The 26123-nt window shown below is 40.7% G+C and overlaps 1 protein-coding gene and 1 non-coding gene across 2 annotated transcripts in view; both read right to left on the reverse strand.

Annotated features, from left to right (window-relative positions):
* Positions 1 to 26123, reverse strand: part of LOC102614135 (receptor-like protein EIX1) — a 144581-nt gene that overhangs the window by 62727 nt on the left and 55731 nt on the right. The window lies entirely within an intron of this gene.
* On the reverse strand, positions 7677 to 7780 carry LOC127900118 (small nucleolar RNA R71). The gene has a single exon (XR_008052141.1). It is a non-coding gene; the product is annotated as a small nucleolar RNA R71 (small nucleolar RNA).

The raw sequence follows: 26123 nt of genomic DNA on the forward strand, positions 1-26123 counted from the left end.
TCCCGCTAGAAGTTGATGATCCACCTTGTCTTGTTGGCACACAAGACAAGTTCGCACATATGCCTCGATGTCATCCCTCATGTGCGGCCAAAAATACGAGGCTTGAACTAGTGCGGTGGTGCGCTCGATTCCTGGGTGACCAGCCCACTTAGAGTCGTGGCACTCCTTGATTACTTCCTTCCGCAAGTTTCCCCACCTTGGCACGAACAGCCGATCTCCCTTGGTGAGGAGGATGCCTTCCTCTTGCCAAAACCGCCTTGTCTTTCCCTCGAGCACCTTCTCCAGCAAATCCTTTGCTAGCGGATCTTGTTGGAGGCCTTCCTTGATGCGTGAGACAAGGTCGGACTTTGGTTGGCTCATGCTAAGTGTTTCCAATTCCGCCTTGCGGCTTAGAGCGTCCGCAACAACATTGGCTTTCCCCGGTTTGTACTCTAGCCGATAGTCGAATTCCACAAGGAAATCTTGCCACCGTGCTTGCTTCGGACTCAACTTCTTTTGAGTTTGAAAGTAGCTTGTCGCCACGTTGTCCGTCATGATCGTGAAGTGTGAGCCAAGCAAGTAATGTCGCCACACTCTTAGACAATGGATGATGGCTGTCATCTCCTTTTCTTGCACCGTGTAGCGGCGTTCCGTGTCATTTAGCTTTCGACTCTCGAACGCTATTGGGTGGCCTTCTTGCATAAGGACTCCACCTATAGAGAAATCTGAGGCATCCGTTTGAACTTCGAAGGGCTTGGTGTGTTCCGGAAGAGCGAGGACTGGTTCCTCCAAAATTGCCTTCTTCAACTCCTCGAATGAACGTTGGCACTCTTCGGACCAATGCCACGTTCTGTTTTTCTTGAACATATCCGTCAAGGGTGCCGCCTTGGCTGAATAGCCCTTAATGAAGCGGCGGTAGTAATTCACCAGCCCAAGGAATGAGCGAAGCTCGGGTACTTTCGACGGAGGCTCCCAATCGAGGATGGCCTTTACTTTGTCATTCTCCATCATGATCTTCCCGCCCGCAATCTTGTGGCCAAGGAACTCCACCTCTTGTTGGGCAAACGATCACTTCTCTAGTTTGAGGAAGAGCTCATTATCTCGAAGTACTTGGAGGACTTGTTGCAAGTGTTGGGCATGATCCTCGAGTGTGGTGCTATACACCATAATGTCATCCAAGTACACGACCACGAAGCGGTCGAGGAATGGTTGGAGTACCTTGTTCATGAGTGTGCAAAATGTGGCGGGTGCATTAGTAAGGCCAAAAGGCATCACAAGGAATTCGAAAGACCCGTACCTTGTTGTGCACGCTGTCTTCAGTTCGTCTCCCTTGGCGATGCGCACTTGATAATACCCGGAGCGCAAGTCAAGTTTGGTGAAGTACCGCGCTTTGCCAAGCTGGTCGAACAAGTCCGCAATTAAGGGAATCGGATACTTGTTCTTGATAGTGATCTTGTTGAGCGCTTTATAGTCGATGCACATCCGCAGCGATCCATCCTTTTTCTTTTGGAAGAGGACCGGTGCACCGAATGGGGCCTTTGAGGGGCGAATGTAGCCTGCATCTAGCAAGTCTTTGAGTTGTCTCCGCAACTCCTCTAATTCGGGTGGCGCCATGCTGTAGGGTGCCAAGGCTGGTGGCTTCGCGCCTTGTTCCAGTTCAATCGCATGATCTACCTCTCGCGGAGGTGGGAGCTTCTTCGGAAGTTCTGGAGGCATCACATCCTTGTAATCTTCGAGGACGGCTTGAATTCGTGGAGGGACTTGGCTTGGCGACGTTCCGCTATTTCCTTCCTCATTTAGTTCCCGAATGGAGACCAAGAAGCTTCGGTCCTTCTTGAAAGCCCTTTTGAATTGCATGGCGGAGAGTGTTTTCTCCTCGGACTTGCCTCGCTCTGTGGGTACTGTTTGGGTTGGATTTTTCTGGTAGCGTCTCGAAATATAGTCGATCCTAATCTACTCAGATGTTGTTGAACTGACCTCATAAGTACAACCTGGAGCCTATATTGGCGACCTGATTTATAGGTACGACATGAAGATCCTATTTTAAGAATACAACCTCAAGCCTATATGATCCGACCTCGAAATTCATTTGTCCGACCTGAGAATTAGCTTGACATAAGAAATTGCTAGTCAAGAGAACGTGGCCTAATTTCTAGGAAAGTTGTGTGCCACGATCTATTTAAACCACCTCCAACTGACAACCACTTGCAACTGCTGAAGAAAGCGGGCTGAAGTTAAAGGAGTAACCGTCCACGACCAAGAGCCTATTTAAACTGAAGAGCGCATCAGGTGAGGGGGTTAGCAAAAATCAACCAAAAAACTCTAGAAGTGACCTATCTAAGAGCCTTAACAAAGCTTACCAGATTTTGAGTTCTTTGATCAGAAAATTCCTTTCTTTGGAACCCATTCACAATTCTTCCCTCTCATTTTTATCTCTTTATACACAATTTCTGACTTAAGCATCGGAGGGTCTGCGCCGGAAACCCATCGGCGTATCCTAACCGTGTTTTCTGGTTGACAGGTACGGAAAATTGCGGTCATATTGGCGTTTGAGCTCGGATTCGTGCTGTAATTCCCTTAAAGAAACAAATTCAGCTGTTGAGGTCGTTTTTCGGCATCAACATCTTGGCGCCGTCTGTGGGGATCGGTGCGAAAAGCCATACGTTTGAAATTTAGAAGGAAGAGGCTATCAGATTACGGAATAATGATGGATGACAACGACGGAGATAGGCAGACCTTGCGCCAATTGGCGGAGGAAATGAATGCCACAGCAGATAAGAGATGGAGAGAAGGGATTGAGAGGCAAATGGCAAAGTTTGAAGAGATGATCAGGGGGCTGGTTGATGCCCAAGTCAGAGGGGCTCAAGTTCGAACTAGTGACCCAGAGAGTAGTGGAGCGCGAGAGAGGGAAGAGCTTGGTGGTGAACAGCAGAGCGGAATGGGACTACCACAAGTTGGGGCACGACAAGAGAATAGAAGTGCTGGAGAACAAGTGAATGAGTTGAGAGGGAGAATCAATGACTTGAATCAAGAAAGGGAGAGGGAAGAGCTGAGAGACCCCCACCGGGCAAATGAGCTTGAGCAGCGAATGATGCAATTTCAAAAAACTTTAGAGGCATTAGAGGCAAAAACAGAGGGCAAGAAAGTGGTAGGAAGGTTGTTACTTGATGACGAGTCCCCCTTGGTACGTGAAGTGATGGCGGTAACTTTGCCACCCAAGTATGTGGTTCCAGCCTTGGTGTATGAAGGCAAAACTGACCCGAATCATCACATGGAGAAGTTTAATGAGATGACCGGGATCCAAGGCTTGAATGATTTTCAAAGGTGTCGTGTTTTTCCTTTAACCTTAGAAGGACAAGCACGGGAGTGGTACCGGAGATTAAAGAAGGGAAGCATAGGGAATTTCAAGGAGTTATGTGAGCTTTTCGCTGTGCGTTTTAGGGGTTCATGCATACCAGAGCAAGATACGAGCAGATTGAAAAAATTGGTCCAAGGAGAATTTGAAAGTTTGAGGAGTTTTGTGACCAGGTATCATAAGGAGGTTACTGATCTAGGGGCCTTTGATCATCCAGATGCTCTGGAGGGATTAAAGAAGGGGTTGAGAATCAATCGATTGTGGAATAACTTATATAGTAAGGGGATAACAACATATGCTGAGGCGTATGACCAGGCAAAATTGGACATGAAAACTGAAGATGCAGAAGAAGAAAAGAGGAGAATGGAAATGCAGACATGGGGTCCAATGAGAAAGGGAGACCTGAGAAGGAGAGGAGATAACTTTGGGAATAGCTCGAGGATGAACATGGGTGATAGACGTCATTATGATAGAGGGTTGCTCAATTATAGACAACCAGAAAGGCCGGGTCGAAATTGGGAAGCAAATCGTGAAAGAAGAGAAATCTCATTAGTAGGAAGGGGCCGAGAAAGAGGAAATAATTATGGGAGGAACCAACGGGAGAACCGAGTAAGAGATTACAATAGGTTGCCACCACCTGTAGACCGGAGAGGACTGAGATCTGACAATGAGGTGAATTTATTAGAACAGAGTGGAAGATACACACCACTGAACACGAGCAGAGCAGAAATATATGCTGCAATAAAAGACAAGGGGTTACTAACACCGCCAAAGCAGATTGTAAGGGGTTTGGGCGGAAGTGCTCACCACAAGTATTGCGAGTTTCACAAGGTGACCGGACATGGAACTGTAGATTGCATTGACTTGAAGGAACAAATTGAATGGCTAGTGCAAAATGAATATTTAAAGGAGTATGTGGATGACCAAGGAAGAGGTAGGAGAGGAGACATCATAGATAATGTAGCGATGATGATTATGGGAGGGCCGACCTTAGCAGGAGACTCAAACCGCTCAAGGAGAAATTATAGCCGATATTCATTAAAAAGTTTTGAGGTGAATTTTAATGTTCCGATACCAAAGAAGCAGCGGATTCAAAGGGTGCCGATCATGTTCACAGACGAGGACGAGGAAGCAGTCGCACATCCACATGAGGATGCGCTTGTAGTGAAGGTTGTCTTGGCAGGGCAGGAATTGAACCGAGCTTTTGTAGATGGGGGAAGCTCGGTTGACATTTTGTTTAAGCAAACTCTTGACGATCTACAAATAGGAGACCTCGGGCTTGATCCGGTCAGAACATCACTAAAGGGGTTCGGTGGAGCTGAGTTGATTCCCCTTGGGTTGATTGACTTGCCACTGACAATAGGGTCCAGCCCACTACAAAAGACAGTGATGCTGACATGGTTGGTAGTTAATGAGCCAAGCCCTTATCAAGTTATTTTGGGCAGACCATTCAATAGAATAGCAGGAGCAGTGAGCTCAACCCATATGCAATGTGTGAAGTTTAGAGTTCAAGGTGGAGTTGGAGTGATGAGGGGCCAGCAACAAGTAGCTCGAAGCTGTTACACTACAGCTGCAAGAGAATCCATGCAGATCACAAGTATCGATCCACGAGCTGAAAATAGGTTATGCCAACAGCGACCTAATGAAGAAATGAAACAAGTGCAAGTAGATGAGAATTACCGAGCAGATTATATAGCAAGACTGGCAGCTGCAGAATGCCCAAAGTTCCCACGAGGAATCCCATTGGAATCGGTTTCAAAGCCATGTATAAGTGATCCCGAGATGGAAGTTTGTGTGGTAGAAGATGAGAAGAGCTGGATGATGCCTATCATGAGGTACATTGAATTTGGGGAACAACCTCGAGATAAAGCAGAGGCAAGAAGGCTGCGATGCAAGGCAATACGCTACTCCATTATCGAAGGTGTACTGTATAGGAGAGGTTACACTTTACCTTACCTACGATGTTTGGGCTCGGTTGAGGCCAACTATGTGATAAGAGAGGTGCATGAGGGAATTTGTGGAAATCACGGCGGAGGTAGAGCGTTGGCCCATAAAATAATAAGGCAAGGTTATTTTTGGCCGACCGTGTGTTGAATGTTAGAAAATGCATATTTATAAAGGAGAAAACCATCATTTTACATTTTAAGTCTTACTAACAACCCTTACTTTTATGTTTTTAACATTCTTGTGATTTAATTACGTGTGTTTTATTTTAATTAAGTAATTTATGTATTTTAGGGGCATTATAGTCATTTCACAATAAATGAGAGATCAGACGGCAAAACGGACATCACTTTTGAACTCAGGACGGTCAAAAACCTTAGGAGGAGCATAAAAGGAAAAATGACACTATTCACATGTACGGTACTATTCACGTGTACGGTACTGTATACGTTACTGTTCACGACACTGTTCACATAGACGGATGATGACGTGGCATTGACCGATGATGTGGCATTGACTGATGAGGTGTCACGATCCTGTTGGACTAAAATTCTTATGTACTGTTGATGGTGACGTGGCAGCATATCAGTGGACGAAAAATCTCGCGTACGGTGCATGCATCACACAGGATTATTTTCAACCAAACCGTGTTACTGTTCAAAGTCGGGTCAAACCGTGTTACTGTTCATCCGCGTGGTCAAACCGTGGACTGTTGACTGATGACGTGGCGCAATCCTGAGCGTCCAAACTGTTTTTAATCCGATGGCCATGATTTACTCCATGTATCTATAAAAAGGGGGCCTCTCCCCCCTAATTTGATATCTCTGAATCCATTTTTGGACTCTGTTTTCTGTAATTCCCTCTCCATCTTGTATTTTCTTCGTATTTTAATAAATTCCCATTTTGCCCCTAGTTCAATTATGAGTGGCTAATTTTCTTTCAAGCTTGGGTTGAAGGTGAAGTCTCAACATGTGTCATGGGCTTAATTTGGTAAATTTATTTTCTCTTCCCCTCTAGTTTTTGTGGATGTTTTGACTTCTCGTCGACAAATAATACTAATCTTGTCTAGTACCGCCTTGGTTTCACCGGCCCTCTAGTACAAGGTTATTATTATTTGGCACGATAAGCCCTTAGCACCATATTGATTAGAGCGTGGTTCATGAGGTGTGGATTCCCCCCTCATGATTTAATTGGCATTGATAAGGAATATTTAGCCCATGATGCATGTTGATGCGGATCCGAATACCCAAGTACGTCATTTCAATAGAATTATCTTCAATCTATTCTCGCAATTGCAAGTCCAATTTTAGAATTTATTATCGTCATTTTAATTCCAATTTTAGAATAATTTAAATCACTTCCACCACAATTCCAACCACCCATTTACAAAATTAATTCTATATATAATTAAAATCCACCTTCTTGTGGGATCGACACTCGTCACCATTGATCTACACTACAATAGATTCGTGCGCTTGCGAGTACATTAAAATTTGCACAACAAGTTTTTGGCGCCGTTGCCGGGGAGGTAAGTAATTTTAATTCATAGAATTAATTTTTGTGAATAATTCCATTTTAATTGTTTTCTTGTATTTTTTTTTTCTTTAAAAAAAAAAGAAAAAAAAAGTGAATCTAAAATTAAAGGTTAGTATTTCTTTTTCTTTTTCTCTTCTTTAAAATTTTGTAATTTAATTTTCAATTTATTTTTTTTTCTTTCTTTGTAATTTTTTTGTTTATTTTATTAATTTAATTTTTAGTTAATTTATTTCACGTATTTGTTTTTTGTGTATTTTTATAGAAAGGTTGTAACAGCGTAATAAGGTTAGTATCATAATTTCTCCCTCTTCTTTATTTTTATTTGTTTTGTTCCCATCTTTATTTTTTGTTTTGTTTGCATCTTTATTTTTATTTTATGTATTTTGCATGCATGGTCGTAGGTCATTATTACCTAATCTTGAACCTATAGACCTTGAATTAGAGAAAACACTTCGCACACACAAACAAATTAAGAATAAAATGGATTTGCAACCACAGGAGAGGCCATTTAAGGACTATTTTAGTCCCTTAGCTAATTTGAGCACATCATGCATAAGATACCCAAATGTAGCTGCTAGGAGTTTTGAATTAAAACCTAGTGTGCTAAATTGTCTCCCCACATTTTATGGCCTAGAAAATGAGGATCCATATAATCATCTGAATGATTTTCACGCTATTTGTCAAACATTTAAATATGAGAATTTTTCAGACGATGATGTTAAACTTAGATTATTCCCATTTTCTTTAAAGGATAGAGCTCGTTCATGGTTAAATACATTGCCTGCCAATAGCATTTCATCATGGGAACAAATGGTTACAAAATTTTGTGAATAAATATTTCCCAGTGCATAAAACCAATGCTATTCGCAGGGAAATCTCGGAGTTTACCCAGAAAGAGGACGAGCAATTTTTCGAAACATGGGAGAGATTCAATGGGCTACTCTTGAAGTGTCCACATCATGGGTATGAGAAATGGCACCAATGCCAATACTTTTTGGAGGGATTACTACCGAATGTGCAAGAATGGCTAATGGCAACAAGTGGAGGAGAGCTAATGTCAAAAAGTGCATCAGAGATTTGGGAATTCTTCCAGCGACAAGCGGATAATTCCCAACAACGGAGTCGATCACTCAGGAATACTAGAAGAATTAAGGGAGTAAATGAGGTTCACATTGGCGAGTCAACTTCGGGAATCAAAGAAGTCAAGGAGATGGTTGAAGGTCTTGCTCGACAAATAGCATCGTTATCGACTGCTAAATCAACAGAACCACATGACCCTGACTCATACTCCGATCAAGCCAATGCCATAGGTGTAATGAGAAAGCCATCAAATTACAACCCATACTCCAACACATATAACCCTGGATGGAGAGACCACCCCAATTTTTCATGGTCTCAAGGATTCCAACAGAATGGACCGGTAGCTCCAGCTCCACCAATTCCTCAAATTCCTCAAGCCTCTCAGCCCCCATTTAGACCATACAATCAGAACCAGAACTACTCTCAACCTAGACCATGGGAGGATTCATTCCAGAATCTCAAGAATCTTACTCACGCTACGATTGAGCAACAGAACCGCACCATTGATGGACTACGAAATGAGTTGAGAGCAGGCTTCAATTCACAAGCCCAATCAGTTTCAAGCCTCGAAAAGATGGTGGGACAACTTGCTTCTTCAGTTCAGACCTTGGCAATGACTGTTGAGAAAGGCAAATTTCCAAGTCAACCAGTGCCTAATCCTAAAGGAGTACATGAAGCAAGTACCAGTTCACCATAGCAGCATGGAGAGGTCAAAGCAGTCATGACCTTGCGAAAAGGAAAAGAAGTCGACAACAAAGTGGAGATGCCGGTGACAAAAGAAAATCAAATCGTACCTGTGAATGTTGAGGACTCACCACCGGAGGAAAAAGAAGAAACCAACCCACGAGAATATGTTCCGAAAGCTCCATTTCCTCAGAGGTTAGCGAAAGGAAAGAAGGGAAAATCCACAGGTGAGATTCTTGAAATCTTCAAACAGGTAAGTGTTAACATCCCTTTGCTTGATGCTATTAAACAAGTTCCATCTTATGCCAAGTTTCTTAAAGACCTTTGTATTAAGAAGAGAAATATGCATGTTCAAAAGAAGGCATTTTTAACAGAAAATGTTAGTTCTATACTCCAACATAAAATTCCTTTAAAATGCAAAGACCCAGGCTCCCCAACTATCTCATGTAGTATAGGGAACCACACAATTGAGAATGCTTTGTTGGATTTAGGAGCTAGTGTAAATTTATTGCCTTACTCTGTGTTTGTGAAACTTGGACTTGGAGAATTGCACCCAACTCCAGTGGTGTTACAGCTTGCAGATCGGTCCACGAAAATACCTCGTGGTATTGTGGAGGACGTGCTTATCCAGGTAGACAAGTTTTATTTTCCTGTTGATTTCATTGTAATTGACACTCAACCAATACAGGACTCGAGGAAGCACATCCCCATTATTCTAGGTCGACCTTTCTTGGCAACTACGGATGCTCACATTCAATGCAGGACTGGAAATATGCAGTTGTCCTTCGGCAACATGACTATGGAGCTAAACATTTTCAACATTGCCAAACAACCTCACAGTGCAGATGATGGAATTGTTGATGTGGATTTAATTGAAGCATTAGTTGATGATACTTTTCTTTCAAACCTTAGTGATGATCCTTTACAAACATGTTTAACTCACTTTGGTTTGAATTTTGATATTGACAGATCAATCGATGAGGTCAATGCCCTGCTTGACTCAGCACCATCTATGGACACTAATAAATGGAAGTCAAGAGTTGAGCAACTAGCACCATCAGAGAAGCAACTCATTCCATCATCAGAATCACCACCGAAACTCGAGCTCAAACCATTGCCCAACACTTTGGAATATGCGTTTTTGGGAGAAGAAAGCACTCTGCCGGTAATCATCTCATCATCCCTCAATGACGAACAAAAAGGTAAGTTGTTAGATGTTCTGAAAGAGCACAAAGGGGCATTAGGATGGACCATAGTGGACATAAAAGGTATAAACCCAGTAGACTGCATGCATTACATTCACCTTGATGAAAATGCTAAATCTACTAGGGAAATGCAACGTCGGTTAAATCATAATATGAAAGAAGTTGTTAGAACAGAAGTCCTTAAGCTATTAGACGCAGGTATCATTTACCCCATTTCTGATAGTTCATGGGTTAGTCCTGTACAAGTTGTCCCCAAAAAGTCAGGAGTCACAGTAGTTACCAATGCTGATAATGAATTGATACCCACTAGAGTAACTACAGGATGGCGTGTATGCATTGATTATAGAAAGTTGAATTCTGTCACACGTAAAGACCATTTTCCTTTACCATTTATTGATCAAATGCTTGATAGATTAGCAGGCCATGAATTTTATTGCTTTCTAGATGGCTACTCAGGATATAATCAGATTCCCATAGCACCAAAAGATCAAGAGAAAACTACTTTCACTTGCCCTTTTGGCACATTTGCATATAGGAGAATGCCATTTGGATTATGTAATGCACCTGCTACATTTCACGATGCATGCTAAGCATTTTTTCTGATATGGTTGAACGATTTCTTGAAGTCTTTATGGATGACTTTTTTGTCTTTGGTGACTCGTTTGATCAATGTTTACATAATTTAACACTAGTTTTGCAGAGATGTATCGAGAAGAACTTGGTCTTAAATTGGGAGAAATGCCATTTTATGGTAAAACAAGGTATTGTTCTCGGTCACATCATTTCGAGCAAAGGTATTGAGGTTGACAAAGCCAAGGTGGATCTCATTTCTAATCTTCCTTCACCCAAAACAGTCAGAGAAGTAAGATCTTTCCTTGGGCATGCTGGTTTTTATAGACGTTTCATTAAAGATTTTAGCAAAGTTTCTAGACCCTTATGCAATCTACTTGCTAAGGATGTATCTTTTGTCTTTGATGATTCATGTCTTGTTGCGTTTGAAAAATTAAAGCATTTGTTGACATCATCACCCATCATTCAAGCCCCAAACTGGAACTTACCATTTGAGCTCATGTGTGATGCATCTGATTATGCAGTAGGAGCAGTATTAGGACAAAGAGTTGATCGAATTCCCCACGTTATTTACTATGCTAGTATGACATTGAATGATGCACATTTGAACTATTCAACTACTGAAAAAGAAATGCTAGCAGTAGTGTTTGCATTAGAAAAATTTCGATCATATCTCATTGGTTGTAAAATAATTATATTCACAGATCATGCTGCTCTTAAATATCTTCTCACAAAGAAAGATGCAAAAGCCAGACTAATTCGTTGGGTGTTACTTTTGCAGGAATTTGACTTGGAATTAAAAGATAAAAAAGGGACAGAAAATGTTGTGGCGGACCACCTCTCTCGTCTCCATTTTGACACAATTATAGAACAATTACCATTAAATGAGTCATTTCCAGATGAACAATTAATGAGTGTGGAAGTATTACCTTGGTATGCTGATATAGTTAATTATCTTGTTACAGGTAAACTTCCAGAGCATTGGACCAAGCAAGACAAGGCTAAATTCTTTGCAGAGATAAAGAATTTCTTTTGGGATGACCCGTATTTGTTCAAGTATTGTGCAGACCAAATTGTTAGACGATGTGTCCCAGAAAGTGAAATTCAGAATATCCTTTCATTCTGCCATGAACAAGCTTGTGGAGGCCATTTCAGCGCTAAGAAAACAGCGACTAGAGTTTTACAATGTGGTTTCTATTGGCCATCTATATTTCGAGATGCTTACACTTTCTGTTCTTCATGTGATAGGTGTCAACGAATGGGAAGCATTACACGAAGGAACATGATGCCACTAAATCCAATTTTAGTGGTTGAGATTTTTGACGTATGGGGTATCGACTTCATGGGACCCTTTCCCCCTTCTTTTGGCCATCAATACATATTGGTTGCTGTTGACTACGTATCAAAATGGGTAGAAGCAATTCCATGTAGGACCAATGATCACAAGGTGGTGATAGCATTTTTGAAAAGCAACATTGTTTCACGCTTTGGATTCCCTCGAGCAATAATCAGTGATGGTGGTGCCCACTTTTGTAACAAAGCATTCAAAGCACTTTTGACAAAGTATTCAATCACACACAAAGTGGCGACCCCGTATCATCCGCAAACCAGTGGCCAAGTTGAGATCTCCAATCGAGAAATAAAGCACATATTAGAAAAGACGGTGAGGCCGGACATAAAAGATTGGTCATTAAGACTTGATGATGCCTTATGGGCATATAGAACGGCTTTCAAGACCCCGATTGGGATGTCACCCTACAGGCTAGTGTATGGAAAAACTTGCCACCTACCTGTGGAACTCGAGCATCGTGCATATTGGGCCATCAAGAAATTCAATTTTGACATGCAGCAAGCCAGCTCAGAAAGAAGATTACAGCTGGCAGAACTTGAAGAAATTCGCAATGACGCGTACGAAAATGCCAAGATTTACAAGCAACGAATGAAAGTCTTCCATGATAAGCAAATTATGAGAAAATCGTTCACTCCAGGTCAGAAAGTGCTTTTATTCAATTCTCGCTTGCACCTATTCCCAGGTAAGTTACGCTCTCGTTGGTCTGGCCCATTTATTGTTCATACTGTTTTTCCACATGGGGCAATTGAAATTAAAGACCCAAAGAATGGTGTCACGTTTAAAGTTAATGGTCAAAGATTAAAGCCATATCTAGAGTACCAACCACATGAAGAAGACACCGAAATAAATTTGAGTGACCCACCAAATTTGAATTGATTTTTTTTTCTTTTCGTTGATTTGATTTTTCTTTCTTTCTTTTTATTATTATTCTTTTGCTAATTGAAATTGTTTTTGCATAAGTGTGTTTATTTTACCATTAAGTTTTCTCTTATCATTTTTAATCATGAGTCTCATACTTAGACCATTCCTCCTGAACATTCTTAAACCACTTCAACGTGTCAAAACTCATCTCAAAAGGCAGATTCAATTTTGTAAAACACAACGCATTTGGGCTCTACAACCACCAGAGTTAGTAGCCTATGTTGAGGGTTTAGAACGCCAACTCAGAGACATTGAGAGAAGTGTTTACGACATCCAGTTGGAGCTTGAGGTAAATTCAATAAGAGGACGATTTTAATTTTCTTTGTGTGTTTTAATTTGTTTTTTTTGTTTGTGTGCTTTAGTTTGTTACCCCGGTGAAGTGGCGGATAACGGTACTCCGTGACAATCAAGTCGGTTACTTCAGTTTCCCATAATAACTGACATTCTGAGGCGAAAGTATGGACAGAAACGAGATTCTAGCGAAGCTTCACAAGCGATTCCCTTCACTTCCTCAGAATGCCCTCCTTACGATCTATAAAGCTCGGTCCGAACGCATGCGATTACTCATGAAGAATAACATACCTGCTGACATCCGTTGGTTAATCGAGGCTAAAGTACGATCGGCAGGTGAGTTACCTCCAAAATTTATTGCATTCATGCCTGGTTGTGGTAAAGGAAATTATGCAAGAAAACGACGAGCTCGAAGAATTTCTGTTGCTTGTCATAAGTGTGCCAGAATGAGTTGCAATAAAAACCCATGTTCTTTAGGAATGATGTCTGATAACAGGGAAGATAAGATTCAATTCATTAGGGATGGCTTGAATAAGGAGTCATTGGATGATATCCTTTTGTCTCTTGAAACGCATCCCAGTGGATATGTGCAAGGAGCGATTCTCCAGTTATGGCCATTATTCCAGAAAGAGCATGCACGATATAGTCTCGGGAATCTGACTATAAACGACCCTGTTTGCCAGTTTATAAGAAAACTAGATAGGAAGCCTATCCTCGACCCATAGAGGGCGTTCAAGCCGTTTCTGGACGTAAAACCAGAGGAAGATGTGAGCCACAGTCGCAACTACCTGTAAATATCCTTTTACTTTATTGTTATTTTATTTCACTATTGTCTTATTGTTTGCATTATTGTCTTTAATAATTTTATTACTGTTTGCTTTTTCCTTTTTACTGTTTTCTTTTTGACTTGCGAGCCACGTGCTTTACGCGTTATTTGACACTGACATATTACCTCATACACAACCATGACCCACTATCACCGAGACTCTTAAATGTGATTTCTTTTTTGTCAAGTACTCACAAATTGTTTTTGAGAAGTATCACAATGTCAGCTACTCCCAATAGACAATTCAAGAACATTTGTGTGCTTTCTGGATTTACATATGGCAAACATAAAGAGTTCGTTGAGGTAGCCATAGATCTTGGTCGAAGCATAGCAGCGAGAAAATTACACTTGGTGTATGGAGGAGGTAATCGAGGGTTATCAAAAATGGTCTCAGAAGCAGCTTTTATCAGAGGAAGTCAAGTGTTAGGCATCATCCCAAGAGTCTTAAAACCATTGGGCAGTTCGTCTGACTCATCAACTGGAGAAGAGTTAGTCGTCTCAGGTATGCAAGAAAGAATAACTGAAATGCTTAATCATGCTGATGCTTTTATTTTCCTTCCAGGAGATCTTGCAACACTAGAGGCACTTATCACGCTAGCATCTTGGGCCCATCTGCACATCCACCAAAAACCCATCGGTTTGTTAAATGTCAATAACTTTTATGATGGCTTTATCGCATTTCTTAACCATGCAATAAAAAACTATTTCATTCCCGCTAATGTGAAAAAACTCTTTATTTGTGCTCACACTGCTAATGAGCTACTTGATCTGTTACAAGCTTATAGACCGGAGCCAGACCCCTGGACCTTTGTGTTGGAGCGTCCAAATAATGATGGTAACAGTAGCAGCAGTAAGAAGTACAAATTAGATTTAACTCTCCGCCTGTAAATATTTTCTTCTGTGTTGCACCACCCAGGTGATGTCTTCTAAACTCTACTTCTTTCCTTTCAAACATTGAGGACAATGTTTCATTCTGGTTGGGGGGAGGGAATAGTCGACAATTGTGGAACCTTGGTTAGGTTTTTACTGATTTTTTGTTGTAGAAACTAACTGTTGCTAACTTTTTGTGTTGAAGATAGCTGAATATGGAGTGTAGTTACTCTAGAAACGCATCTTCATTGTTTGAAAAAAAAAACAAAAAAAAAATTTCAAAAAAAAAAAAAATTCAAAAAAAAAATTAGACATTTTCTTTTTCTTTATTAAGTTTTGATGTTTATTTTTCTTCTTTTTAATTTCTCCTCTATGAATATACATTTTCCAACTTTTGAGTCGAAGATGGCTGAATATGGAGTGTAGTGCCTCTAGAAACGCATCTTCTTAGTAAAAAAAAAAAAAAAAAACCATTTTCTTTTTCTATCATTTTAAGTGTACTTTTTCTAATTTGTTTTTTTTTTGCATCATTTTCACATTTCTGCATGCATATTTTCCTTTTATGTTTAGAATAGGTTGGGGGGTAGAATGTTGTTTAAAAAAAAAAAAATTGTGTGATTTGTTTTAACATTGGATGACATGATTAGTTTCAAATTTTAGTATTTGTATTATCTTTGGTCTTAAGTGATGTTACATTATGTTTGCTACTCTACATGTTGATGTTAGAGACAAATATGAGTTGCTTGAAGGAATGAACATGTCATAATAAGTACCAAGTGAGTTTTTGAGCCTACCATTTTTCTTGGAGAGTAACCCTTTTGCCCATTCTTTATATAGCTTAACAGTTTATTATTTTATATACGATCTTTAGATTTCTTTTGAGTTAACCCTTAAAAAAAAAAAAAAGTGTGTTGCTACATTGGGAGGCCCATCTAACTAGTAGATATGGATGATTATTTAGAGCCCTAAAAGACGATGGAAAGGCCATCTTTGTCCCGTTTGAGCCTTTTTAGCCATCCCTTTTGTGATATATCCATAGTTAACCCTTTTGAGCCTTTAAAAAAAAAAAAAAACCTTTTCTTTGTCAACTTATCATCTTGACCCACTCCGATTTGGAGTATTACCCGATGTCTTATAAGGTCCATCACCTATTTATGTTTGAGAAAAATGTAAATAATTATTTTGTTCAGTGAAGTTGTGCCAAATAAAAGCAAAAAAAAAAAAGAGAAAAAAAAAACAAAACAAAAGTTGTTGTTTCAAAAGAATAAAAATAACAATAATAGGTGAAATCCACCTTGCAACTTCCAAAAAAAAAAAAAAAACTCTCTGCATTTTTCTCAAACATACACTTTGTTTTCCTTATTTCCCTTCTTTGTTAACCATATCCCTAGCCTACGTTACGTCCTAATAAAAGTCCTTGTTGATTTTAGGGAACTATAGTCCGAAGTAGAAGCTAGTTATATGGGCTAAAAAGATGTAGTGATGCATAATTAAAAAAAAAAAAAAGATAAATAAAGTGGGTTGACTAACATTTTATTTGACTTGAGATCGTATTATTTCTAAGCTGAGGGCATATTTATTTCATCTTGGTGAGAGCATGTGATGTCACTTCTTTATTATTTTCTCTCTCAATTACCATTCATTGGAGTGACTATTTTTATTGGGTTTAATTTATTTGTGAGAGTGTCACTACTTCCAGTGAGATTTTGGGGTTTGACATGTCATTCTTGAAAGTAGCTATAACAAAGTCTACTGGGCTAATTCATGTGGATGGTTGATGTGGGTGTGATGTTGCTTTAGACTGGAGATAATGCTTATACTTTTATTTGATTGCTATCATTCATCAGATTGAATAAATACGAGTGTTTCCAAAAAAAAAAAAAATCATTTTGAATTTGAATTTTGTTTTCGCTTTATTTGCTAGGGACTAGCAATAAGCTGGTTGGGGGGTGTGTTGAGTGTTAGAAAATGCATATTTATAAAGGAGAAAACCATCATTTTACATTTTAAGTCTTACTAACAACCCTTACTTTTATGTTTTTAACATTCTTGTGATTTAATTACATGTGTTTTATTTTAATTAAGTAATTTATGTATTTTAGGGGCATTATAGTCATTTCACAATAAATGAGAGATCAGACGGCAAAACGGACATCACTTTTGAACTCAGGACGGTCAAAAACCTTAGGAGGAGCATAAAAGGAAAAATGATACTATTCACATGTACGGTACTATTCACGTGTACGGTACTGTATACGTTACTGTTCACGACACTGTTCACATAGACGGATGATGACGTGGCATTGACCGATGATGTGGCATTGACTGATGAGGTGTCACGATCCTGTTGGACTAAAATTCTTATGTACTGTTGATGGTGACGTGGCAGCATATCAGTGGACGAAAAATCTCGCGTACGGTGCATGCATCACACAGGATTATTTTCAACCAAACCGTGTTACTGTTCATCCGGGTCAAACCGCGTTACTGTTTAAAGTTGGGTCAAACCGTGTTACTGTTCATCCGCGTGGTCAAACCGTGGACTGTTGACTGATGACGTGGCGCAATCCTGAGCGTCCAAACTGTTTTTAATCCGATGGCCATGATTTACTCCATGTATCTATAAAAAGGGGGCCTCTCCCATTTTTGGACTCTGTTTTCCGTAATTCCCTCTCCATCTTGTATTTTCTTCGTATTTTAATAAATTCCCATTTTGCCCCTAGTTCAATTATGAGTGGCTAATTTTCTTTCAAGCTTGGGTTGAAGGTGAAGTCTCAACATATGTCATGGGCTTAATTTGGTAAATTTATTTTCTCTTCCCCTCTAGTTTTTGTGGATGTTTTGACTTCTCGTCGACAAATAATACTAATCTTGTCTAGTACCGCCTTGGTTTCACCGGCCCTCTAGTACAAGGTTATTATTATTTGGCACGATAAGCCCTTAGCACCATATTGATTAGAGCGTGGTTCATGAGGTGTGGATTCCCCCCTCATGATTTAATTGGCATTGATAAGGAATATTTAGCCCATGATGCATGTTGATGCGGATCCGAATACCCAAGTACGTCATTTCAATAGAATTATCTTCAATCTATTCTCGCAATTGCAAGTCCAATTTTAGAATTTATTATCGTTATTTCAATTCCAATTTTAGAATAATTTAAATCACTTCCACCACAATTCCAACCACCCATTTACAAAATTAATTCTATATATAATTAAAATCCACCTTCTCGTGGGATCGACACTCGTCACCATTGATCTACACTACAATAGATTCGTGCGCTTGCGAGTACATTAAAATTTGCACAACACCGTGCATGAAGATGCACATGAGTTAGTTCGAAGATGTGATGGATGTTAGAAGTTCGTTGTAATTGCAAGACAACCACCAGAAAACATGATGACAATGGGGAGCACTTGGCCATTTGCACAATGGGGGGTGGATCTTATCGGACCAATGCCGACTGGGAGAGGACAAATGAAATACGCGGTGGTAGCCATTGATTATTTTACTAAGTGGATTGAAGTTGAACCGCTACAAAAGATAACCGAGAAGCGCACAACAGATTTCATATGGCGGAATGTGATTTACAGATATGGCCTACCGCAAGCTATTATCACCGATAATGGAACCCAATTTAATAATGAGAATTTCAAGAAGTTTTGTAGTCAGCTCGGCATTGAACTACGGTTTATCTCACCTGCCCATCCGAAGGCAAACGGACAAGTAGAAGCGGCGAACAAAACTATAAAGCAGTTGCTGAAGAAAAGGTTGGGTGAAAAGAAGGGAGCTTGGGTGGATGAGCTTCCAGGAATGTTGTGGGCCTATAGAACGACCGTGAAGACTTCAACAGGGGAGACTCCATTCTCACTTGCTTTCGGCCATGAGGCGGTAATCCCAACTGAGGTTGGCATTGAGACACATCGGACAAAGTATTATGATGAGATAGTAAACATGGAACATATGTTGTTGGATTTGGATTTGCTTGATGAGAAGAGAGAGGCGGCAAGAGGTCGAGCGGCAATTTACCAGCAAAAAGTGGCTAAGTTCTACAACAAAAATGTCCGGCTACGACAATTTCAGGAGGGGGATCTAGTGCTCCGCAAAGTCAACCAGTCAACCAAAAAGCCAGCTGATGGAGTTCTGGGGCCGAGCTGGGAAGGACCATACAGAGTACTACACGCATTTGGTAATGGCGCATATAAGTTAGGTTATCCGGACGGCAGGGTCGTCGGCAAGGCGTGGAATGCAGAGCACCTGCGAAAATACTATCAGTAGGCCAATCTCATCTATGATATTCTAGTTTGTTTATTTTCTTTAAATATGCTAGGAAAGTTTGTTATTTCAGTTTGTTATGTGTTTAGTTCTGTTATTTCTGCTATATTAATCAATGAGGTTATTCAGAAGTGCAACTCTATCTTTTATCTATTGTGACCGGTCTTATTGAGATCGACATTTCGACCTTATTGAGATCCCACGTGAAAATATCTTATTGAGATCCAACGTGAAAATACTTTTCCAATCTTATTGAGATTGAGATCGACATGGCGACCTTGTTGAGGTCTAACGTGAAAATACTTATCCAATCTTATTGAGATTGAGATCGACATGACGACCTTGTTGAGGTCTAACGTGAAAATATTTATCCAATCTTATTGAGATTGAGATCAACATGGCGACCTTGTTGAGGTCCAACGTGAAAATATTTATCCAATCTTATTGAGATTGAGATCGACATTTCGACCTTATTGAGGACCAACATGAAAATACTTATCCAATCTTATTGAGATTGAGATCGACATGGCGACCTTGTTGAGGTCTAACGTGAAAATATTTATCCAATCTTATTGAGATTGAGATCGACATGGCGACCTTGTTGAGGTCCAACGTGAAAATATTTATCCAATCTTATTGAGATTGAGATCGACATTTCGACCTTATTGAGGACCAACATGAAAATACTTATCCAACTTATTGAGATTGAGATCGACATGGCGACTTTGTTGAGGTCCAACGTGAAAATATTTATCTAATCTTATTGAGATTGAGATCGACATTTCGACCTTATTGAGGTCGAACGTGAAAATATTTATCCAATCTTATTGAGATTGAGATCGACATTTCGACCTTATTGAGATCCAACGTGAAAAGTTTTTCAATCTAATTGAGATTGAGATCGACATATTTGGGCATAATTGAGGTCTAACGTGAAAAAATTCATTCAATCTTATTGAGATTGAAATAGACATTTTTGGACCTAATTGAAGCCCATTAAAATAATAATAATAATAATAATAATAATCTATCCAATAAGATTGAGGTTGACCATTGCCTTGTTGAGGCCGGCCATAAACTTAGCAATTAAGTTCTACAATTTCTTATTTTGCTGAGCTCGGCCATTTCCTTGTCGAGGTCAACTATAGCCATAACATTTAAGTTCTACAATTTTCAAATTATTAAGGTCGATATTTTTGCTTTGTGAGCTTTACGTTTGCGGTCGACACTTGTGCTTTGTGAGCTTTACGTTTACGGTCTACAATTGTGCTTTGTGAGCTCTACCTTTGAAGTCGACACTTGTTGCTTTGAAAGTTCTACGTTTGAGGTTGTTTATTAAGGTCGACATTTTATTTTTGTAAAGCCCACAGTTGAGGTCAACACTTGCTTTGTGAGCTCTACCTTTGAAGTCGACACTTGTTGCTTTGAAAGTTCTACGTTTGAGGTTGTTTATTAAGGTCGACACTTGTTGCTTTGTGAGCTCTACCTTTGAAGTCGACACTTGTTGCTTTGAAAGTTCTACGTTTGATGTTGTTTGTTAAGGTCGACATTTTAGTTTTGTAAAGCCCACGGTTGATGTCGACACTTGCTTTGTGAGCTCTACCTTTGAAGTCGACACTTGTTGCTTTGAAAGTTCTACGTTTCAGGTTGTTTATTAAGGTCGACATTTTAGTTTTGTAAAGCCCACGGTTGAGGTCGACACTTGCTTTGTGAGCTCTACCTGTGCGGTCGACATTTGTTGCTTTGTGAGCTCTACGTTTGAGGTTGTTTGTTAAGGTCGACATTTTAGTTTTGTAAAGCCCACGGTTGAGGTCGACACTTGCTTTGTGAGCTCTACCTTTGAAGTCGACACTTGTTGCTTTGAAAGTTCTACGTTTGAGGTTGTTTATTAAGGTCGACACTTGTTGCTTTGTGAGCTCTACGTTTGAGGTTGTTTATTAAGGTCGACATTTTAGTTTTGTAAAGCCCACGGTTGAGGTCGACACTTGCTTTGTGAGCTCTACCTGTGCGGTCGACATTTGTTGCTTTGTGAGCTCTACGTTTGAGGTTGTTTGTTAAGGTCGACATTTTAGTTTTGTAAAGCCCACGCTTGAGGTTGACACTTTCTTTGTGAGCTCTACCTGTGCGGTCGACATTTGTTTCTTTGTGAGCTCTACGTTTGAGGTTGTTTGTTAAGGTCGACATTTTAGTTTTGTAAAGCCCACGGTTGAGGTCGACACTTTCTTTGTGAGCTCTACATTTGAGGTCGATATTTTTGCTTTGTGAGCTCTATGTTTGAGGTTGTTTATTAAGGCCGACAGTTTAGTTTTGTGAGGTCTACGATTGAGGTTGACACTTCAGATTTGTACGGCCTATGGTTGAGGTCGACATTTTAGCTTGGTAAGATCTATGCTCGAGGTTGACACTTCGTAAGAATCTATAGCGAGGTCAGCTTCGAGCTTCCTAAGGTCAACTTTCCAGCTTAGTTACAATCGGCAGTAGCCTAAACATCTTCAGTCTTGTCGCGGTCGGCATTAGCTTTATTAAAAATAAGCGTGCAAGCTATGTAACAATTATCTGAAGTACAAACACAAAATGAAAGCGCAACAAGAGTTATACGTTCGTAAAACTACAAAAAGGCAAGCCTTATAGCAACTTTTCAAATCTACTTAGAAAGCACTCTCCTCGTCTTCAGCAACTCTGCTTGTTAAAGATGCCTCACCCTCAACCCCGACCTTATCACCTTGAGGCACTTGGTCATGGTTATCTTCTTGGTCCACACCTGAAGGTTTCTTCCTACCCTTCTATTTGCTCACCATTATGCTCTACACCGTCTTTCTTTTGCTTGCGGCCATATTGCTCTTTCTTCTTTGTTTTAGTTTCCAATACCGTTCATATCTTCTCAGTATTGAAAACTAGGGGACTGGTGTTGGGTTTGAGAAAAAATTTCTATTTTTAAATAATTAGTTTCCAACACCGGCAATGACTTTCTGGTATTGAAAACTAGGGGACTGGTGTTTGGGTTGGATTTTTCTGGTAGCGTCTCGAAATATAGTCGATCCTAATCTACTCAGATGTTGTTGAACTGACCTCATAAGTACAACCTGGAGCCTATATTGGCGACCTGATTTATAGGTACGACATGAAGATCCTATTTTAAGAATACAACCTCAAGCCTATATGATCCGACCTCGAAATTCATTTGTCCGACCTGAGAATTAGCTTGACATAAGAAATTGCTAGTCAAGAGAACGTGGCCTAATTTCTAGGAAAGTTGTGTGCCAGGATCTATTTAAACCACCTCCAACTGACAACCACTTGCAACTGCTGAAGAAAGCGGGCTGAAGTTAAAGGAGTAACCGTCCACGACCAAGAGCCTATTTAAACTGAAGAGCGCATCAGGTGAAGGGGTTAGCAAAAATCAACCAAAAAACTCTAGAAGTGACCTATCTAAGAGCCTTAATAGAGCTTACCAGATTTTGAGTTCTTTGATTAGAAAATTCCTTTCTTTGGAACCCATTCACAATTCTTCCCTCTCATTTTTATCTCTTTATACACAATTTTTGACTTAAGCATCGGAGGGTCTGCGCCGGAAACCCACCGGCGTATCCTAACCGTGTTTTCTGGTTGACAGGTACGGAAAATTGCGGTCATATTGGCGTTTGAGCTCGGATTCGTGCTGTAATTCCCCTAAAGAAACAAATTCAGCTGTTGAGGTCGTTTTTCGGCATCAACAGGTACCATGCATGCTTTACTCCCGTCGAGGATGCTTAGGGAGTTTGTAGCGGGCAGTGGGAAGGCATGGACTTGGTCGAAGAATTCCATGCCGAGGACCATCTTGAAGTCGTCCATGGGCACGATGGAGAAGTCAAGCTTTGCGCTCCACGTACCAAGTGTGATGTGCACGCCTTGTGCGATTCCCGCAATTGGCTTGGCGGGTGAGTTCACAGCCTTCATTGCGCCTCCTTCCTTGGTGGCCTTGAGGCCTAAGCGCTTGGCCTCGTCTACGGACACGAAATTGTGTGTTGCTCCCGTGTCTAGCAGCGCGCGAACGGACTGACCGTTTACCTTTGCGCTTACATACATGAGCCCTTTCTTGACGAGTGCGGGCTGTTGGCGATTGAGTGCGCCGAGGCGTTGGAGAGAACCCATGCTGAGTTGGGGTTCCTCCGTGGACATTGCGGGGTTGCTCTTGAGTTGCGCAGCAAGAGCATTAAGCGACCTCTTCTCCGGACAGTCGCGTACCCAATGAGGACCATTGCATATGAAGCATGGGCTTCGCGGCTTTGGCGCCTCCTTCTTGCCCTCCGATTTTCCTTGCCAACTCTTGTTGCTAGGCGGCTTTTTCTGCCCCCAATCTTTGTGGTTGTTGCCCTTGTCCTTGTGACTCTCTTCCCCACCTTTGCCTTGGTTGGCCTTTTTGTCCTTGGATTGGGTAGAGTATTCGGTGAGCGACTCCGCAACGGCAATGGCGTCGTCAAGTGTTTGAACACCACGCCTATCAAGCTCGGTCTTGGCCCAATCCTTGAGGCCATCTTGGAAGTAGAAGAGTGAATCCTTGTCGGACATGTCGCTTATCTCCAACATGAGGGTAGTGAACTCGTTGATGTAGTCCCGAATGCTACCCGATTGCTTGAGGCGACGTAAGCGCACTCGCGTTTCCTTCTCCGCATTGCTTGGGGCGAACTGCTTTCGGAGTTCTTGCTTGAAGTCGGCCCAAGTGTCGATGGCGCAAATGCCCTTGCCCATCTCGCCATGCTTGCGACACCACCATAGTTGTGCAGCGCCTCTAAGATAGGTGGGTGCAGTGCCCACTTTCGATGCCTCATCTCGGACACCCATGGCATCGAAGTATTGATCCAGCCCAAAGAGGAAATTGTCCACGATGGTGGCATTGCGTGTGCCATCGTAGGTGTCGGGTTTTGGCACGTCAATGCGGCGCGCATCACTCGAGTTTGCGGAAGCTGGACTTGTGGAGAGTGTGCGCTTGTGCCATGCCCAATCCGAGCGGACTTCATCCACTTCCGCACGGACAGCACGTAGTTCGTCCTGAACAAAACTACGAAGTTTGAGCAACTCATCATGGAAAGAACGAAACTCACCTCGGAGAATGTTCGCTTGCTCATGGATGAGAGCTTTTGTGGCCACCGTGAACTCGGCGTATTCTCCCTCGAGACCATCCACTCTTTCCTCCAATCCCACGAGGCTATCTTGAGCGGCGGACAATGCTATTTCGAGAGTGCCTACACGAGGCTCCAACGCATCCACGGATAGGGCCTTGGACTTGCCGCGAGTCTTGCCTTGGGCGCGTTCTCCCTCTCGGCCACGGCTTGGTTCCGGTGGAACATCCACACCAACAACACCCTCTTGTGCTACGTTCGAAGGGTTGGCCATTGCTTCGTGAGCTAATTTGCGTGCGTGCAAACCTTAGCTCTGATACCACTTGTCACGGGATGAGTGTTTTGCGCAGCTAACCCGTGCGGCACTTAGACAACTTTGCCGAATGTTGCTAAGTAAGCCTAGAGATTCTCGAACAAGAGAAGAGAGCAATTGAGCCAAAGAAACTTGTATTACACAAAGAGAGATTACAATGCTTGTTGGATACAAATGCCTAATGTCATTCCATATTTATAGGGGAGGCTTTGCCTAACTTTGCCTAACTTTACCTAACTTTGCCAAACTTGGTCAAACTCTAGAGTATTTTACAATTTCCTAGCTATTTGCATGTGCTGGAATTGTATAAAGTATTCTAGAATATTTACATGTTCACATGTGCTAGAGTTGCCTAGAACCTTCCGGAATTGGGCCAAGCTAGCACTCTTGGCCTTGTGTTGGCTCTCTAGCCCGAAATTGTGGGCAATTGGGCTAGCGGATTGGGCGGTCCGCAACAAATAGCTTTGTTGTTATTCACGAACAAGTTGAAATTATAGAGACCTTGTTATACGGTACATAATTAACCAAATCGTAAACTTAATGGCTTTATATACGATCACAATTAGATCACAAAATTCACCACTCGCCATCCAAATCTAGCTTGGTTTCATTATCCATTTATATAAACTAGTTTTATTGAAATGGGTTTCTTTTTTTTTCAAAATGAGTTAGATTTTAAGAAAATTTAAAGCATGGTGAAAATGAAGACACAGGTCATGGAACAACAATATTTAACAGAGTTGATAGCAGATTCTAATGGTAAATATTATTGTATCTTCTCTGCTCAAGAACGCGGGATACCAACCGTTGTGACATAAAACTGAGAAGTTTGCTTGTGCAACAAATGCTGGTAAGCAGCCTTGATTTGTTCACTGTGTTGAAGCTTGGAGAGTTTATGACGTGTGGCTTGAATTCTTGTTTGCCTTGCTTGACCTTTGCTTTGTTGAACTTGGTTGCCGCCTAGGAAAGCTTAATACTTCAGACTCGCTTGCTTCTTGTACCTTGTCATGTTCAATATTTGATTTACTTTACTTGCTTCCTTCTTCAATTTGTTTAATTTTTAATTAATGTATTATGAAAAAGAAAATGTATATCCTCATGAATCAACAAATCCACAAATCGAATACTTGACATTTCTCTCCCAAATTATAAACGTAGCGAAAGTTTCAAAATTCTCCAATTACAAGTTCAGAAGACTAACAAGCTTAAAAGAAAAAGAAATAGAAATATATATAGCGTCACATGAAAATTTAATAGGTTTTTTCTTTATTACAAAGTGGACTAATAATAAAAAAGTTAACTAAGCATAGATGCTGACCGATGAGCTAAAGAGCACCATTTACAAGTTCCTTCACGCACGCTCATCTCAAGCAAAAAAATTTGTTCAAGTCAATTAGTCTTCTCTAAAAATGATATTTTAGTCTTTGATCAACATTGTTACAATCTCATCTACGTATAAATTTAATTAATAACCAATTCGAATGCATTGAGTGTAAATTCTTGTAAAGTTCGATCTCTTCGATCACATTTCATTACCGATGATCTCGAATCATACAAACTTCACCACCTACTTCGTTAATAAGGTTAGGGAATAGATTAAATATTACTTAACTAAGTTTAATAGGTTTTTTTTATTATTATTATTACTATATACCTTTCCGGAATCAAATGGTGAGCCGCGCTAATGGATTTCCAAGCTACAAGGTTCTCTACAAAGTACAAATGCAGCTTGGTTATTTTAATTTTTATCTAGTGTGTTTTAGCTTTATGCTTATGTTTACTGAACATCCTGTGGCGAGATCTCTTTTTCATTGTTATAAG

This window comes from Citrus sinensis, chromosome 9 (genome assembly GCF_022201045.2).
Source record: "Citrus sinensis cultivar Valencia sweet orange chromosome 9, DVS_A1.0, whole genome shotgun sequence".
In the NCBI taxonomy this organism is placed as follows: domain Eukaryota; kingdom Viridiplantae; phylum Streptophyta; class Magnoliopsida; order Sapindales; family Rutaceae; genus Citrus; species Citrus sinensis.